The sequence below is a fragment of the Symphalangus syndactylus genome, chromosome 2 (assembly GCF_028878055.3).
Source record: "Symphalangus syndactylus isolate Jambi chromosome 2, NHGRI_mSymSyn1-v2.1_pri, whole genome shotgun sequence".
In the NCBI taxonomy this organism is placed as follows: domain Eukaryota; kingdom Metazoa; phylum Chordata; class Mammalia; order Primates; family Hylobatidae; genus Symphalangus; species Symphalangus syndactylus.
Window position 1 is genome coordinate 92,038,940 of NC_072424.2, and position 15,282 is coordinate 92,054,221.

The window sequence follows — 15,282 nt, forward strand, 5'->3', positions numbered from 1 at the left end:
AAATGTGACTTCACAGGTTTATTAGCAGTCAAATTCAGATGCAAATGCAAATAGACAAATATAGTAGAAAACCAAATAGCAGATTCTCAATATCTGCCTTTTGTCGAAATCTATGCCAATGCTCTCTACTGTAAACAAGTACTGAATTACAGAAATTTAGGCCTGAGAGAAACCTAGAAATTATTTACCCAATTCTTCCCAGTTATGTCTAAGCCTGAAGGCCAAAGGAAAATAACTAGTAACTATGAGACTACCAGTAACTCATGAAAACTGGTTGGCCATATCTATGAAAGCTGAACTTCTATTTATTCTGTGGCCCAGCCATTCCACTCCTTGGAATAGACCCAACAGAGATGCTTTCATATTTTGCCAAAAGCCATGTATAATAATGCTCATAGTGGCATTTTTTGCAATAACCCCAAACTAGAATCAAAGTAGTGATCATCAATAGTAGGCTGGGTAAGTAAAATATATTTAAACAATGGAATGTACTGTGCAACAATGAGAACAAAGTATAACTACAAACAACCAAGTAAATAAATGTCAAAAACATTATACCAAGCACAAGTTATGACTATGTTTATATCATGTTCATAAAAACAGGAAAATCTAATCTATAGTGTCATGAGTCAGGAGAATGGTTGTAAGGGCTGGGAGGTGACAACTGGAAGGGGACACAGAAGTGTTTGTTGGATGCTGGTGATTTCTGTTTCTTGATCCAAGTGCTAGTTACACAGGTGGGCTCACCTTGTGAAAATCCAGTGAGCTATGCACTTACAATGTATACATTTTTCTTTGTATATGTTAGATTTCAATGTAAATTTGACAAGAAACCTTGGAACTCATTTAAGCCTAAGACATTATCAAAAAATTTTCTGGCACAATGAGAAAAATTTGTGAAATGCCTTGAATCTTAATTCTGCTAAAACTAACATTTGTTCCAGTCAAATATCAATAAAAACAAATACTTCAGTATTGCAAACATTTGCTAAAGAAACAAATGTGTTTGATGAGAAAACAAAAATCAGTATTTCTTTTGGCAAGTACTTGTTGTATTGGAGGTAGCAAATGTAAAACTTCTAAAGTGTTACTGCATTTGTTTACATGCTCAGTTTACACAAGATTCAGAATTTTGTAAAGCTGCATTACATTTTTAAAAACTGTAGGAATAAAAATAATTGTGACAGGAATAAAAAGATTGCATTTCTAGAATGTTGTGATGGATGTGTCTCAACTCTGCATAGTTGTATGATGCCTGCATGCAATAGGCGTGCATTTGCTGTATGAGTGAAGATAGTATACAGGGTAACTCTTGAGAATACTTCTTATCAATCTTTGTCGACACCATGATTATTTTTAATACCTGGTTAAATAGGAAATTACTAATACTTTCTCAGTATCCTAGTAGACATTGAATGGAGAACAACTAAAAAAAATCTCTATCAAAGTGCTAATTCATATTATTTTACAAAATACTTCCAAATGACATATGAAGCCAGTCATTTAAGATAAAGAAGTTTCATTAAAGAAAAACTTGAGATCTCAGAAAAATAAATTAGAAATTCCCCCTCCCCCAACTACATTTAGAGAAAATATTGAGACAGAAGTATGATTCTCCCCTGAAGTAACTATATATTAAATCGGTGTCAAGAAAACCTTAGAAAATATTAGCTTTCAGGGAAAAACACTTACAATTTATATTTTCTATTTTTCAGTAATATATTCTTACTATGACTCTAAAATCTGTCTAATGCACCATTAACATTTTAAAAGAAAGTTCTCTAGTTCTTACCAAAAAAGAAATAAATAATATCTGACAACAGCATTAGGGAACATAAACATAAAATTACCTGTTATTAAAAACTGAGCACATTTTTCTCAAAGAAATATGTTACTCAGCTATAAAATAGTATGTTTGCCATTCACACTAATGTTTCAACGTTATGGTTCAATCTTCTAAAAAGCTGACATGGAAAATAATGGTGTAATAAACTAATTCATCACAATGTGCAAAAGAAACCACTGGAATAAATTGTAATAACCTTTCAAAAACTAGCAGCTTTTAAAAGTATTAATTTCTACTCCAGATAATTGGAAAGGACACCTGGGTGGGTAGGCAATATTTTTTATGGGATTGCTCTGTCAGGAGCTCAGATTGTCTCTGGACTCAGCAATGATCATTTAGCCCTAAATGACAGTGAATCTTACAAATGGGTCTTCCTAGATGGTGTTTGCCATAAATTACCAAACTCAACTCCCCTCAAGGTCAGCGATATGAGAGGGCAGGTATCAAATGGTCTTCGTGGAGACCTAGAGTGGTCCTCGGGTTTCTCAGAAATGGACAATAGTTGTGTTGGCTGCCATAAAATCAACTTAATGGACTGACAACATAAATTACCATCAAACTTTGACAACATTCCTCCTTAGGAAACAACTGAAGAATGCTTTTATATCAAAGCTGGGGAAAATGGATAACAGTAAGTTTTGCTCTATACTAGATCATAAATATTTTTAACAATGCTAAGTGGAGAATGAATTAATATTAGAAGCCACGATATGTTTTATCTGATGCATTAAAAACAGCATCTAAGTAATTCTAAAATGACACTTGCTTTCTGAAGTTATATATATATATATATATATATATATAAAACGCAATGGTGTGTGTGTGTGTGTGTGTGTGTGTTAGGGAAGAAGGTTGCGTTTGCCTGGCATTCAATATTTTCACTAAGTATAAGCAATCAAAAATGATATTGTTTTCTCATCTTTTTTTATCTATTAATATACAGTCCACTGGACCCATAGGAAGAGATTCTTGACCTCTCACACTACTTTGGATAAATCATAAAATCACTTTCTCTATGGCTGCATTTTTCCACTTGGAAAGTAACGTAATTATTATACAAATATATTTTGAAGACAGTGGAATTATTCCTAAAATGAAGACACAAAAACCCCCAAGTTACTGGAAAATCATATTAACATATTTGTGAAAATAATCAAATCTAGACTTAATTCACACTTTAAAAAAGCCAATTTGGTAGAAAATATAACAACAGCTAAATTAATAAAATAGAATTTTGGAGGTAAATGAAACATCATTGTTTAGCTAATTTTTCATCTAATTGTGCTGCCATTCTGTAATTGCAGTTATTATTATTATTGTGATATAAAGATAAATTATTCTCTCAGTAATTTTTATAATAGAATTTATTATCTCTTAAAATGCAGCAGTTTCCTTTAGATTTTGCTAAAAGAAGTGCTACATCGAGTAAAAGCAACATCTTCCTTGGATCCAGTGGCATCTCAGGCCAGGAATATATATAATGTCTAATGAACTCTATACACTTTATAAACTATAAAAGTTTCCAAATAGGATTTAAAATTAGTGTATTTTGTCTGTTCTCCTCCAACATGTAGTCATCACCTTCTGTCATGTCTTCCTTTGAACTATCTCTTACATTTATTTCTTTCCTTCTGTTCCTATTGTCACTTCTGCCCAGTACCTCATCACCTTATACCTGAGTTATTGCAGTAGTTTCTTTGCTCCTGTTCTTTTTCCACCAGTCCATCCTGCCTAGTCCTGCCAGATTAATCTTTTTTAAAGGACTACTTTAATGATGTCACTCCCCTGCTCAAAAGTGTACAACGACTCCCTATCACTGGAGGCCACAGGCCAGAGTCTTCAGCTAAAATCAAAGCCTTTGGCTGTCTGGCCTCACCTCCTTTTCCAGTCTTCTCCAGTTCCCTTGCACAAACCTTCAGGACAATAAATGAATTTGCTTCCTGGCCACCTGCACCACATGCACTTGCCTGACCAGTGCTGTCCATCCTCTCTGCTGATCCAGTTACCTTCCTTTCTGGAGTCCTTCTGACCACTTCAACCCACAGTCAGCACCTCCAGCCATGAAGTTGGAGCACTCTTTTTTTTTTAAGCATGATTTATTTCACAGTTGCAATATTATGTAACTTTGGCTTTTGTTACTTAATGGTTGCCCTGCCTTTTCTCCTTAATTAATTTGTAAAGTTCTTTGAGGGCGGGGAGTTTTGAATTATTATCTACCAATGTTCCCAGCACAACGCTATAAAAATAGTTGGCCATCAATGGACACTTGTTTAATGAATGAATGCAAAATGTTGTTCTAGCCTTCTTATATGATTAGGATGAAAGCTATTCAGTTGTATTTGTAACTTGTGGTATTTCAGAGCAGCAATTTACATATATGAGGCAGTTTTCCTGAGTTCAATAAATTCTCTTTCATTTTTAAAGTTTTTAGTGAAATTGTAGACTATGAAATACAAATTGAGCACGAGATTTATAATGTAAAAATCTGACTCGGAAATCATGGGCAGCATTAGAATAAACACAAACTAGTCCATATTCGTCGAACTAATACTAACTATCTGAAAGTTCCTTAATATCATAAAGCTCGGTAAGTTTTAAATAAAACTGAAATCATCCCAAGAATAAGTTAAAAGAAAAAAAGGTAAGTACGCAGTAGTCCAGAGTCTTTATTGTATAAATAAGACACATGTTTTAGCATATAATATTATTTAATAGAAAGAATATGTAGTTTTAGAACTTGGCAAGACCTGAATTGGTAACTTAGATCTGCTCTTCACTAGGTGTGCCATTTTGTGTCAGTTACTTAATGTCTTTGAACGTTAAACATCTCATAAGGCAAATGAGAATATTAATTTCTAATTTATTTGAAAAATCTGAGATGAATGAACTCTTTTGAGCTGTTTACTAGGATAATGAACTTAAGGTCTCTAAGGCACCAAACCCAGTACCTGGCCTGTTAATAAATGGTAGCTACTATTACTTAACTAATTAATTAATTTATCTGTCGATCATTGTTTCTATTTGAGAGTTTTTCTTTTTCACTCCTTACCTCCTAGCCTCTCTTATAGTTAAAGAGCATGGGCAGAGGGGTCTAAAAGATCGGGGTTTGAATTGTGGTTCTACCATTTATTAGTTTACTAATCTTCTTATGAACCTATCTTAGCTGCAGTTTTCTCAGCTGTATGAGAAGATAACAAAATCTCCTTGAAGTAATGTTCTGAAGACTAAGAATGATCCATTTTAAAGTGTCTGGCATACAGCAGGTACTTTATTAAGAGCAGATATTATTATAATTCTCATGAGTCTTCTCACAGACATCCTGTTATATGTCAAAGAACACATGCTCATGAATACTTTTAAAGTAAAATATGTAGGATTTTTTTCTCTATAATGTCTCACTATCTTGCAGAAAAACATAATTTGGTATTATAAAAATTATTCCTATAAATAATGTTTGTATAGTGACTTACAGTTTACAAAATACCTTTGAAACTGAGGACTATACCCCCAAATTAGCCATTTGTTGCTGTGTGACTGTGATCATTATTCTTGCAACCCATTCTGCCATCAAAATGCTTAATAATTAACAATAATGATAAACTGCAAATACTAAGGAGGCTATGAACAAAGTCCAATGTGTTATTGTCACAGGCCTATATTTTTAGAAATACTTGACAGTTGAAATTGGCCAGATGAAATTGAGCAATTGATCATAGATTCTCCATCTCAGCAGTATATCTTGGAAGCAGAGGCCTCCTCTAGGCAGGCTTTGACAAAGGACATCTAAAACTGGTTTCTTCTTTTTGACTTCTAAAATATCATCTAAAGTATCAGTTAAGTTGCCTGTTCTCATTTGGGTTAAAATACAATTCTTAAAAAATCGAGTAAGTAATTCTGAAATAAACTTATATAAGTGTAAACAAAAGAAGAGAAAGAAATTTGGGTAATTTTCTTAAATCTAAATAAATATACTATGTCACATTGCTGAGATTAATGACATTATCTAAACTCAGTAGGAATGCAATTAAGTGCTAAGAAATGGAAAGCACCTCACAGTTTTATAAGACTGAGCTGTTTTTACTATCATAATAACTGAAGCATGTGCTTAATAACTCATCAAATACATTTACTTCCCTTCAACATCTACAAGGTCAAAACCAGTCATCAGCCATAACTTGAAGTGCCATTAATTCCTCTGAAAAACTGTTAAAGAGATTGTTCCAAGAAGCATCAAGCTGTATCCCATTGAGGTTCCTGGGGTGTTTCAGGGATGCTGGGATGTGCCTTTAAAATGATGTATGGATGGATAGTATTATTCTTAATGCTCCAAATGAAAAGCTTGCCATACAACCGTTCCTTATACAAGATACAGGGCTCCATATGCAACAGTTCTGATGTTTAATGTTTTGTCCTATGTCCAGTCCTTGGTTTAGTGATTATGGCCATTATACCTACATTTTAAAACATGATCTAACATATAAGGGTAACTGCCACTTAGTAACTGAGAACTGCATAGCATTGGATCAGCATTAGCACTAGGTCACTAGGGGCAATCTTGTCTAGATTTGCTCCCAGAAGCCCTGCATGAGGATGGGGTTTCTACATCTTTGGTCTTTGTTTCATTTTATTACTTCCACTTCTTCCCCATCGCCTGCCAGGGTTTTCAAATCCTTTGGGGATGTTTTGTTTCAATGTTTATATTTACCAAACTCACAACTATAATTAATATTTATAGCACCTCTGATCATTTTAAAGCTATTTCACAAATAAAATATCTTGATCTTCATGGTAATGTCATGTGAGATGAGAAAACTGAAGCACGAGGAAGTTCTATAATATGCCTGAGGCAACTTGACATCAGTGTCAGAGTACCTGCCTCAGGACGCTGAACCTAGCGCTCACTTCACCCCCATGACTGCTACGTCATTGGTTAGGTCTTTGGATTAGACTTGCACCGGAAATTCTTTCTCACCAGCTGTGTGATTTTTAAATATATTAGTTAAACTCTCTGGATTTTAGCTTCCTTGTTGGTAAATGGGGACAACAATGCCTACTTCATAGAGTTATTTGAGGATTACATGAAATGATGTATGTAAAGTTAAAAACCTAAGCCAGGCATGCTGGCTCCTGCCTATAATCCAGCTACTTGGGAGGCTGAGGTGGGAGGATCCCTTGAGGACAGGAGTTCAAGACCATCCTGGGTAACACAGCAAGACCCCATCTCTAAAAATATTAAAAAAATAAATAAAAATAATAAAGTAAAAATACCTAGAATAAGGTTAAGTGTTCAAAAATGCTCATCCTTCTATCCCTACTCTTGGTCATCTTCACCTAAAGGTAGTTTCCTTAGGTCTACTGAGAGTCTGTGAAGCTACTCTGGACTTTGGTGTTGGGCTGGGGGGCACAGTATACTTAATGTATCATCAGTAGGGTGGTAAAATATTTACCAATAATCTAAGGATTTATCAGTCATCTGCCACATCCCAGCACAGTGCTCAGTACTTCAGATGCACAAAGAAATAGCAGCAGCTAAGGAATTTTGCAAGTGACAAGAACAAGACTTAATGATTTTCTAGACAATAAAGAGATTCCAAGAGTGGCTGGCATGCTCCATTTAACCAAGGTCTTTGTAAATTCTCCAAAACAATTTCAAATAGAATAAAATAATTTTAAAACTCTACTTCATATAAATTGGATAGCTTACTTTTAAATGGCATATTTCACCAAATCCTAAAATGTTATTTTTTTATAGACAATGATACTGTATCCAACCTGCACTATTACACAGGGTGAGGGAGGGACCGTAAAAGGACCAATCTCACAGTGAACCTAGGAATGAGAGGTTAAATTGTGTTCGATGTTTCTGCTATGTTTCCATTACTGAGTCACCTAGATTTAAAATACCCTAGGGTAGGAATAACCATTTGGTTTTTCTCCCTCGTTTACCAGTGCCTCAGAACATCAAATATTTGTTGAGTTGCATTTTAGCCTCTGAGTCAGACCAAAAAAAAAGTAGTTATGACTCCATCCGATTTGAATTAGCCCACTAAAAAAAGGTATTTACAGTTAAGTGGAAACATTTCATCTTCTGATTATTTTTTAATATAAAACAGTGAAATCTCAGCATACTTTAGTTTAATACTATAAGAACAGAAAAGAATAATTTTTTTTCTTCTTGAGACAGGGTCTCACTTTGTCACCCACACTGAAGTGTAGCGGTGCGATCATAGCTCACTGCAGCCTTAAACTCCTGGGCTCAAGCCATTCTCCTGCCTCAGTCTCCTGAGCAGCTGGAACTACAGGCACATGCCACCGTGTGTGGCTGGAGAGGAATAAATGTTATTGTTATCAATAGCAACTGGTCACTGCACACATGTGTGTGAGACAATATTCAGAGTGATACAGCCTAGGGTTTAAGAACAGAAACTTTAGTTCTGATTCTGCTTCCTTTAGTATTTTTATCCAGGGACACAGTGTTCCTGTTTTGAGGATGGGAACAATGCCATATATTTTATAGCATTATGGAGAAAATTAAGATGGGATATTACTGTAGACAGAGGAGTAAATAGGCAATAATTTTGAGTGTTTAACGTGTGTCAGATACTGTTCTAATCAACTCATTTAATCACAACAACTCAATGAGATGCATAGTATTATTATTCCTATTTTAAAGATATTAAGGCATAGCAGTTTTAACAAAAAACCTTGCCAGGATCACCCAGCTAGTAATTGGCTGAGCAGGATCTGAAATGCAGGCAGTCTAGCTCCAGAGTCCATGCTCTGAGCCACTTCCCCGTGCTGCCTGACTCTACCACAGCAGCTCGTGACATGCTGGTTTCCCCTCTTCTTGGATTCTGGTATACAAAAACACAATAGATCCTGTCTTTTTCAGAAAGAAACAGTTGTTACAGCAAGGACACAAGATATATGCACATATGGATAAAAAGCATGATAGAACTTGTCAAACAAATGTCAGAGGAGGTATACAACAAGTTCTACAGAAGTTTGGAAGAAAGGAAATAATGGGGATGAGGAAATCAGCAAGATTGTTGTGATGTGGGTGAACTTTGACCTCGTTTGGCATTCGAGAGTAAACAGACTTAAAACTATCAAAGAGTAGTTGGGAAAGATATTTCAGATAATAGGAACAGCAAAGACAAAGGATCTCTGTGTTTAGGAAATAAGAATCAGTTTCATGATAACTGCACCTTGACAAAAACAAACACACACACAAACAAAAAACAACACACACAAAAGAAAATCAATAAAAAAATTTTTTTAAAAAAGAATCCATTTCAGTGATGGGGAAGGTTTCTATATGGGCAACACTGAAGCAGGAAGCAGTTTCAAGTGATTTTGTACAGTGTTTTAGAAGCTCAAGAGAGGAGAAAGACCTCCTGCTGGAGGGCCACCAGGGGGTTCCGAGTGGCTGTGAGTGATGAGATGGCAGGTATATAACATGGATGAAAGTAGGGAATGCCAGTTAATGCACCACGAGAGCATGCAGAAGTCTTTGGCACACATACCTACATTCAGACAGGTCCCTATTATTCCAGCGATGATTATCTTGTTGGCGGGTATTCCATGGCCTCTCCTCACCTACTGGCTGTCCTTTTGGTTTATCCCCTGCTTTAGCACCTGGGGGCACAGAGGCAAAGTGATTTTCCAATTAGTCTTTTTGTTTGTTTGTTTTTGCTGCTTTTTCCCAGCTGTGGTTAGATTTGCTGTTGGAAGGAGAAGTATACTGTGGATGATAAGAACATTTCTTTCTCTTTTTCTTTTTTTATAGTACTTCCAGTCCCTTTATTGAACAATTTGCAGGGGAAGAGCAGAAATCACATTTGAGCTTAACCCTGGAATATGTAATTGTTAATTTCCCTTGATCAGAGATGGGCTAGGAAATGGGAAGCTACCCACATGGACTTTTAAATAACATTTGTATAGCAGAACCTTGTTTCCAGTCTGGCTGCTGAGAATTTTAGGTGAGACTGGTTAAAGTTATTCTCCTTAAAAATGTTATGTATTGTGTATCTCCAGACCTGTTGATAGCTATATGATTATTTATATCAATCATTCTTACCTTTGCTACTACTTGGATATATTATGCAGTTACTGCTTCTTCCTAAGTTAAACATAAGCTACCAGTAATTCTAATTCTCTAGCTGCAGAGTACATGTTTGGCTCTAAAACTAAAGTGCTGTATTAGTGGGATGAAAAAAAAGAAAGACATGAGAAAAATGAAACAGACTGCAATGCCAAGCTCTTTTTTAAAAGTAACATTTAATTACTATTTCAGGCTACTATTAAGAGTGTATATGACATATAAACAGATTGTAGGACCCTAATACATCATTTCACTAATAGATATCCAATTGCAGTTGACAAAAAGATTATTTTGGTCCATAATGGCCTAGAAACCCATCTTTTACTTGGATCTATTATATGAAAATATATTTAGGGTAGAAAGCACACACACACACACAGACAATATCTTTCAAGTAAAGAAAAAGCTCTTAAAAATTTATACACTTGGCTAATAGCCAGCTACTGAGTCTACTGTGTCTCCTCTCTGATTAACATACTTTCATAAATTATTTCCAATTTCTTCTAGTTGAGTTCTTGTCAACTCTTCACCTCACAACCCCAATATTGCCCACATCGTTCTAGAGAAATCAGAGAGAGAGTAGAAAAAAGCATATCCAGCTATTTTAGGACATGGCACATATCAGTCACGCCCAGAAAACTGGCTCCTTTGCTTGTAAGAACTTCTTGGCATATTCATAAGCCTGCTGACCTCGGTATGAAAAATCACAAAATAAAGCCACAACTACTCTGTTTCTCTTTTTTTTTTTTTTTTTTTTTTTTTTATTTGAGACGGAGTCTCGCTCTGTCACCCAGGCTGGAGTGCAGTGGCGCGATCTCGGCTCACTGCAAGCTCCGCCTCCTGGGTTCACGCCATTCTCCTGCCTCAGCCTCTCCGAGTAGCTGGGACTACAGGCGCCCGCCACCACGCCCGGCTAATTTATGTTTCTCAATTTGTTTGATAAACTAGAATTATTTCCAAAGTTCTCAAATAAACAGAAATCATTATAATTATAAATAATTAAAATGCTAAACTCAAGAGGGCACTCAACATTCATTATACTGTAGAGCTTGTCCCCTAAGGGTAATACCTTCAATTAGTTCAGTTTTTACAACAGAAGAAAAATGTGACAATCAGTAATTGCAGGTATTTAGTTCAAGGAACAAAACATGCAAACTTGCCTTTAAATTGCCCTTTCAGTCACCAGAGGTTATGCTCTCTTTTAGATTCTTAACATTTGTACTAATTCTAGAATACAGGAAAGCAACAGATAAGTGAAAAACACACAATCTTCAAAGCTGTGAGAAGATACACTTCAGCTTTATCAGCTCTTTCAATGGAGAAGGTTAAAGTAGAAGGTAAGAGCTAACAAAAAATGATTTTAAGAGAGAGCCCTTTAAAAGACATTTTATAAAATTTATCACTTATTTATTCACTTACTTTACAAACATTTTTTAAGTGTCAGAGTTTATGCTAAATGATAATTACATTGCACTAGAAAAACTAGCTGATGATTTTTTAAAAAAACATACAAATTTATATATGTGTATATATGTATATTATTACAAATATAGAGTATATATATCCATAATTTATGAAATGATGTTTTTGAATGTTATTCCTCAATCTTGAAGTTGTAATGTAATTTTTTAAAAATTTAATCACAAAATTATTTAGATTTTATTCCTTGGAGTCTCCTCTATAAAAAGGATCAATTTCCTTTATAAAATATAACTATTTTCTGTTGCAGTAGTAAATGCTATTTCAGTTACTAGGGCTTTTCTTAGGTGTCTGTAGAACTATAGTACTGTCAGTTGGAAATGGATTAGCAAATAGTAAATACTGTTTTGGATCAAAGCGAGTATAGCAAAACAGGTTTCTTTACTCTGATTCAACATCAAATTGACAACCATGACCTGAGAAAGGGTTATCTTTTACTAGCTGCCACGTCGGGGAAATAAATTTAATCCTTCATTTAAGTAGAAGAAAGAACTCATTAGAAATGTGGTACAAGTGGTTTCAGGATGATAAATCTCAAGTTACCAATTCCACTTTTAATGATTAGCTGCCTGCACCTTGTATTTAATTAAAATGGTTATTTTAAATGCTTATATTTAATTTAAACATAATTAGCTAAAGTTCAATGTTACTGCCTCATCCATTTTGAAATTAATTAATTTATAAAATAGTTCAAAAAGTGCTGTAAGATTTTAATATTAAAATATAGCAGGATCAATTTGCATCTTTTGTTGGTTTCTGTTGTGGACTCCTAGTGAGCTGTTTACATTAGGTAGGACTACAGGGTCTCTGGCATAGCTAATGTGTAATGAAATCAAATATTGATATGTCCTTGACATTTCCTTTGCACATAGGATATATACTTTAACCTTCCAGGAAATAATAGCTCATAGCTAAACTTTAACTTTGTTTAGCTTTAAAGCGATGTAAGTTTTAGAAATTAATTGTTTAAACTTTAAAGCGATGTAAGTTTTAGAAATTAATTTTGGCCTTAATACATTTAGGAGAAACCACTGCTTTTAGCAAATGATTTATAAGTATGTAACAATCAGTGTGATAAAATTTCTTATGAGTCAGTCCAATAAATGCGACCGGAAGGTATTTTCAAAGAGAAGTTCTGCTTTAAACTTGTATTTAAACAAACAGTTTAAATAGTGGGTAGTGATGTACAACAATGTTTCCTGGTCTATAGATTCTGAGGATATTCTGAAACACTCCTGCATCCATTTGGACGGGGTTTCCTGGTGCAGTAAAAAACTATATCCATGAATGTCCTACAATCCTTAGTGTGCTTGGTGGGAAAAACTTCTAAGCTGTGCACATTTGTCTATTAATGATGATTGCTATCATTTATTAGGTACTGAATATGTATTAGGCACTGAACTAAATGCTTAATAAAGTTGTATTCAGCCCATTTTAAAGATGAATGAAGTGAGACTTGGAGAGACTAAGGTACACATAATTCATACATATAATTTTTAAGTTACAGAGGCAAGACTCAAAGCCTAAATCCACAGCGCTGCCCCTTACTGTCTTCAGCTCCCATCTCAGAGGGCTAGGAAGGCATTCTCAATTGTGAGATGCTTGTCACCCCCACCTCCACCACCACCACAAACAACAACAAAATAGTTCTCCCTTGCAGTAATAGTGTAAATTAATGAAAAGGTAAAGGTAACACATTTGGCTTGACTATTAGTAATTAAAATCTGTTGCCCCCAATCTTAGTGTCCTTTTATACAAATATTAATATATGCAGAATTTTCTAGTATTTTATTAAAACCAGGGCTTTCTATTCTCCAACAAACCTCTACAGTTGGGGAGATTTGTTCCCATCATTCTCTAACATTAGCTCAAAACTTTGCACAATCTCTACCCCCAACACCACCAATAACCCTTGGGGCATTTTAATTGTGAGCAGGCTATAAGGCTATAAAATCAGACTCAGCTTACACATCAAGTAAGTTGTGCAGACTATTTCTTTCCTTTTCACACTAGCATTATTAGGTGGCATTCCAGGATGCCTTTAAGCTACGCTGTATCTCAATTACCACAACTGCCATCTGTTTCTGTTTCTTCCAATGAACGATATCCCCACTCAAGACCTAGGCTTCAGTGTGTTTTCTGCAAAGAATATGAGTAACACATACAAATATTCCTCCTATTTAGATTAGACAGTATTAGGTAGTAATAAAAGCCAATTATCTATTGATTTTCAGTTTAACATTTCAACTATCAAACATTATCTTAACTGTGGACATCCTCAGAAGGTTCAAAGGATTGGAACCATTGCAAAGCAATTACAGCAGAGAAGACCTGTTTGAGGTGCTAGAATAGGTAAAAATACAGGCCCATCTGCTTTGTAAATCTTGCTAAGGCCTTTAAATGCCATCTGGTTTCCCACTCTTTTCCAGCTACCATCTTCCCCTAGGCTAAAAGATGTTTAAATGACTGGGGGGAAAAGAAAACTTTGAGAAACTAGTTTGAGATTTTAATTCTGCATTTTATCTGTCAGACAGTGAAATGCAGTTAACTGCAGCAAGTGTTCCTAATAGATAAGGGAATTGTTGCTTCACATATAATTACATTGAGTCTAACAGTAGACATAGCCAACTATATCATCATCATACTATTAGAAGTGCTAGTAAGTCTGAAAAGAATCCATTTTGAGGAGGGTCAGAGCTACTTTTATTTTACTTCAAGCCAGGGTTATCATGGAATAAAACCGATAATTCTTTTGGGGAACAATTTTTGGAATATAAAAAAAAGTATTAAAGGGTAAATGAAACTAACTGTTGTGACTGGCAGTGAGTTCAGGCATTTTGTGTTCTTTTGTGTTTGCTTTGGAATGTTAAACAGGTCGGGTTCTTTTTAAAAGAAAACATTTTATTCAGAACATTCTTCCATGAAAGGCTTCTTTGACAAAGTGTCATTTTTTGATATATTAGTACATGTCTGCCCACATTTTATATTCAAAAAAGGCTAGCAATGTTTTAACAACTTTTGACAAGCATGGGGAATTAAACTTCCACAGAATCCACTCTTTTAATGTAATGCTACAATCTATTTTATATTCTCGATTTTGCACTTCTTATGGCAGGCCACAACATTTTAAATTATGTCAACTTATAGTTGAAAAAAGTACAAAGAAATAAAAAATGAGTAATTACTTAACTCATCAATAAAATATTTTTAAGCACATAATTCTGAAATTTGTTGAGAAAGGGAGCTACAGATATAGAACTAAATGAATTATAAGTTAGTAATGAGATAAGTCAAAGAAATTTCTAATAAACTAGCCAAGGAATCTCAAGAAATTGAGCTACCTCTTAATTAAATTTAGGTACTAAATTATAAATTTCAAAATCAAGTGCTGGCTGGTCACGGTGGCTCACGCCTGTAATCCCAGCACTTGGGGAGGCTGAGGCTGGTGGATCATCTGAGGTCAGGAGTTCAATACTAGCCTGGCCAACATGGTGAAACCCTGTCTCAACTAAAAATATAAAAATTACCTGGGTGTGGTCACGGGCGCCTGTAATCCCAGCTATTCAGGAGGCTGAGGCAGGAGAATCACTTGAACCCAGGAGGCAGAGGTGGCAGTGAGCCAAGATCGCACCACTGCACTCCAGCCTGGGCAACAGAGCAAGACTCCATCTCAAAAATACAAAACAAAAACTAACAAACCAACAAAAAAATCCAAAAACAAAATTAAATGCTTTGTTTATTGGCAATGCAGGCTCTGCCTATTGGAAATCTTGCCTGGATACCTATAGGCACCTCAAATCAACACTTCAAAGATCTCTCTGACTCCCCCAAACTGCCCCTCCCCCGATTGTGA

The 15,282-nt window shown here is 35.2% G+C and overlaps 1 protein-coding gene across 3 annotated transcripts in view; it reads right to left on the reverse strand.

Annotated features, from left to right (window-relative positions):
- HS3ST5 (heparan sulfate-glucosamine 3-sulfotransferase 5) overlaps nt 1–15,282 on the reverse strand; it is a 295,903-nt gene that overhangs the window by 103,475 nt on the left and 177,146 nt on the right. For all 3 annotated transcript variants that reach the window (XM_055261888.2, XM_063620162.1, XM_063620152.1), the window contains exon 3: nt 9,373–9,484. The gene's annotated coding sequence lies outside the window, so the exon portion shown is untranslated. The remainder of the gene's footprint in view (nt 1–9,372; nt 9,485–15,282) is intronic.